This window comes from Ambystoma mexicanum, chromosome 13 (assembly GCF_040938575.1).
Source record: "Ambystoma mexicanum isolate Mex_15411 chromosome 13, UKY_AmexF1_1, whole genome shotgun sequence".
In the NCBI taxonomy this organism is placed as follows: domain Eukaryota; kingdom Metazoa; phylum Chordata; class Amphibia; order Caudata; family Ambystomatidae; genus Ambystoma; species Ambystoma mexicanum.
In genome coordinates, this window is record NC_090938.1 from 133,000,496 (window position 1) to 133,004,994 (window position 4,499).

Here is a 4,499-nt window from a genome sequence, read left to right on the forward strand (position 1 = left end):
GCCAAGAGAGGCCAGCCAGAGAGTGACAGGAAAGGAGGGAGCGGGTGTGCCGATGAGGAGAATCTCAGTCTTACTGGCATTAAGGCAGAGATCATTGGCGGCACACCACTCCTGGATGGCAGACAGGCAGTCAGAGATGAGAGAGGGAGAAGAGGTGGCTGAAGGTAGCCTGAAAATGAGCTGAGTGTCATACACATAACACTGGAAGTTGGGGCAGAGGGCGGCAATGCAGTGGGCAAGAAGTGCCAGGTGTAAACATAAGTGGTCCCCTATTTTTAAAAAAAGTTGATCCACAGGGTTCTATTATGAGTTTGGAGGTGGCAATAAAAAAGGCAGTATTGCTTATGGGTTTTGGAACTCAGGTACCAAAATGATGCCATATTTGTAAGGGTAATAATTACTTATATCTACAGAGGCAAAAATCCCTTGACTACCTACCTTTTTCCTCCTTTCTGGCCACCCTTCTACTCTCTCGTCTGCTGCTTGAACTTGCACCTCTACCTTCTCTCGCTCTACCTGCAGCTTTAAACTACTTCCCTTGACTTCTCCCCTTTGCCCCCCTTCCCCAACATTTTCCCCTGCCTACCCTGTACCCTCCGCTCTGTCACTCAATGTTAACTCACTCCAGTGCTACTATCCACCCTATTGTAAAGCGCTCCATGTAATACTGCATGTCCCCAATGGAGTCCAAGGGGAGTCCAAAATAGAGAGTTACGTGTGGTCTATATACGGCGGCAACTTCCCTTTACCACATATGGGCCTCATTATGGCCATGCCGGTCCGGAACAAAGTGCTGGTAACAGCGGTTACTGGCACCTTTTCTGGTTCTGAATACTCTGTGTCTGCCGGTAGGGACAGTGAACTACCGGCAGGCCTGACCTGGCGGTAGTTCAGACTCCTACCGGCAGATAATTCACAGAAGCACCGTTAACAGCAGTGCCGGTGCTTCAGTGTTTCCATTCCCATGGAGTCCTAGGGAATGGGAACTTACCGTACCTCCTCTGCCCATAATATCCTGGTATACCAGGCGGTGGAAACGGTAAACTGCGGTTGCTGGTACTTTCTGCCCTCCTTACTCCTCACCCACTTCTGGCTCCTCTCTCGTTTTCTGCCTAGCTCTCTTATTAGGGCAGGACAAAGACTGATATGTTTGGGATATTTCTCCTCTGTGCAACATAGTGAGCTAAAGACTCTGGGTAAGGCTCTAGTAACCAGGACTAATGTCTGGCAGAGGGATGTCCCAGGACCACCCTTGTTTTTTGTCTCTTCAGGAAATGCCGGAATGTTTATATGCTTTGGCGCTGAGCCAGTAATGACTGCTTAGTAATCTCTTCCCAGGGTTGACTGCTATATTTTTTTTACAGTGGAAACATAACAAGTCTTGTTTACATCTCTGAAAGCGAAAAGAAGAGGCAGAAAGGGCCAGATCAAAGATGTTGGAGGTGTTTATTTACATAACACAATGTAACAGAAGTAGATCTTTCATCTTAAGTGTGGGTATGGGGGCCAATACAAGGTCCTGCACACATTGTTTCCGATGTTTGATAAGAATGGTCTGTGCCCTGGTCACACACAAAAGTTTCAACCACCAAGAATCGTAAGTGGTGAGTAATGTAGTAATAGTTCATCTGCGGCTTCAGCAATTCTTTCTGAAAAAGATGGGTTCTACACTAGGGGCCCTAACAAACAATAGCACATGAATGGGGAAGAGGTGATGAAGACATAGCGATTCTGAATTGGGAAAAGGTGCATGTATACAGCCCAGATTACTTAGCGGTAATCTTCATTACTCGTAGTCCTTCTCTTCCTCGTGCCAGCACTTATCAATGAGGTGTCCCACCTCTTCACAGGAGCCCTCTTTCTACCTCTAATTCCTTCTGGCCTGCCCCCTCCAACTTCTGCCTCCAGGCATAACAGCCCACCTTCCCCAAGACCCAACAGTAAGTAACACTGCCCAATAGGCCCATTCAACACGGGGAAGGGTGAGGTGGGACACTTGTGCTGGGGCGAGGAAGAGGAGGACTAGGCGTAATGAAGATTACCTGTAAGTCATCTGGGCATTACCTCCACGTCCACTCTTCCTCGATCCCAGCACTAATAAATGAGGCATGCCAACTCCAGAGAGAATGGGCCGAGCACAAATATAAACACTGGAAGGCAAATGGAATTTGCAACTTGACCAATGGCAATTTATTGAAATTATTGAAATACAAATATCCAGACAGTAGCAACAAGGTATTTCACAAGAGCGCACACCCAAAACACCTGCTTCAAAGGCACCCACCTCCCGGGAAGTGAAGATTCAAATGATAGTGGTTAATGAAAGTGTTTGGATCAGACCAGGTGGCTGTGCGGCAAATGCCCTGGATATGAACACCACAGGCTTCGGCCCAGAGGACGCAGCCATCCCCCGCGTGGACCTGCCCTGCACTCCAGACGGAAGAGGTAGCATCCCGGATCCAACGGCTGATGGTGGGCACAGACGCCTTCCTTTCGGGGACTGCCCTCCCAAAGGTAACAAAGAGGCTGGGAGAGGAACAAAAAGGCCTTGTGCGATCCAAAGGAGAGAGGAAGAAGGAAGGAAGAGCAAATGCCTGGGCAATATGAAACTTAGAAACCACCTTAGGAAGAAAAGACAGATGGCACCTAGGAAACAACACATCGGGGGAAACCACCAGGTAGGGTGCCTCACAGGAGAGGGCACCAAGCTCCCCAACCGCCAAGCCGATAGGATAGCCACCAGGAAAACCACTTTCAATGTGAGGACCCAAAGGGAAAATTCACGCAAAGGCTCAAAGGGAGAAGACAGCAGAGCCGAAGGACCAGTGGACGATCCCAGGAGTGTAACCCAGAAACAGACAGGCCGGGCAAGAGAAAAACTCTGGAGAAGTTGACCCACCAAAGAGTGACCACCCACATCCAGACCCCCAAATGAGCAGATCGCAGCCCACTGAGCCAGCAGGGTGGGAGACAGAGAGACCCAAGTTAAACCCACACTGAAGAAACTGAATCACAGTAGCCCCTGAACCCAAGGAGGAGTTACCGCCATTAACCAGACACCAGGACAGGAAGTGCCCCCAGTGCCTCTTGTAGGCCTCTGAGGTAGAAGGACAATGGTCATGCTGAATGTGAGAAACCACCTCATCACAGAGCGCCCCATTCCCCAAACCCCCTAGACCAAGTTCTTGGTACCCTCCACCCCTAAGTGGCCCACCACCGGATCCAGACTCCCAGTGAGAGGCAGCATGGGGGAAGACAGCCAAGTCCAGGAGAAGGGGAAACCTGCACCTGTGAGGCCAAATCAGAGCAACGAAGATCACCGCCGCCCGAGAGTCCCGGATGCACAGCAACATATTCTGAATGAGGGGGAGGGGCGTAAAAGCATACAGGAGCCCCGGCAGCCACGGGGAGGTCAGATCATCCACCTCCCATGTCCCAGGAGAGGGAATCTGGAGAAAAACCGGGGGACTTTTGCAGACAGGGGAGAGGCAAACAAATCCACGTGAAGAGTTCCCAGAACCCCGCAGATCCTACGAAAGACCACCTCCCGCAGCACCCACTCTAACTAGGGGAACACTCGGCAGAGGCGATCCGCCACCACACTGTCCCGGCCCCTGATGTGACATGCAGACAGCGACTGAAGATGAGACTCTGCCCAAGTACAGAGGAGAAGAGCAAGAGACCCCAAAGACAGAGAGCTCCCCTGGCGGTTGATACATGCCACTGTGGCAGTATTGTCCAAGCGGAGAACAGCCTGCCGCTCCAAGAGCGGGCTGAAGGACTTCACAGCCCTGAAGGGTGCTGAGAGCTCCCTTCAGTTGTAGGACCTGTCTGCATCCCCCCGGGACCACCTCTCCTGCAGTTCCCGTCCAAGGGCCACCCCCCCCACCCCACCAGGCTGGCGTCCGTGGTAAAAATGATCGCAGAGGGCGGACAAAGCGGGAACTCCACCAAGAGATTGGGCAGGTGCAGCCACCATTGAAGATGGTCCATGAGAGAATGACCCAAAGGGATAGGAGCCACGAAGTCCAGAGACAGCTCCTTCCAGAACCTGTGGATGTGAAGCAACTGGGACGTAGGTGAAGTCAAGCAAGAACAAGGAAGAAACAAGCCGCCATGTACCCCTGAGCCTGAAGAAAGTCCCTGGTCGGGGCCGACTTCCGAGCCAGAAGATGCACTAAGCAGCACTGACAAGGGGAAGAAGAACATGCCCCTCTGCAGTCCAAAACCTGGCCCCAATGAACGGAAGATCCTGCGAGGGCTGCTGATGAGACTTTCTCCTGTTTATGAAAAACCCAAGCGAGGTCAGCAGGGCACAAGTATTCTCCAAGTGTTGCAGGAGAAGACCTCTCGACCGAGCCTTCAGGAGCCAGTCATCGAGGTACGGAAATACCTGAATCCTCCGGAGGTGCAGAGCAGTGATGACCGGCCCCAGAACCTTGGTGAAGACCCAGCAGCCGACTTCAGACCAAAGGGCAAGGTCTGAAACTACAAATGAT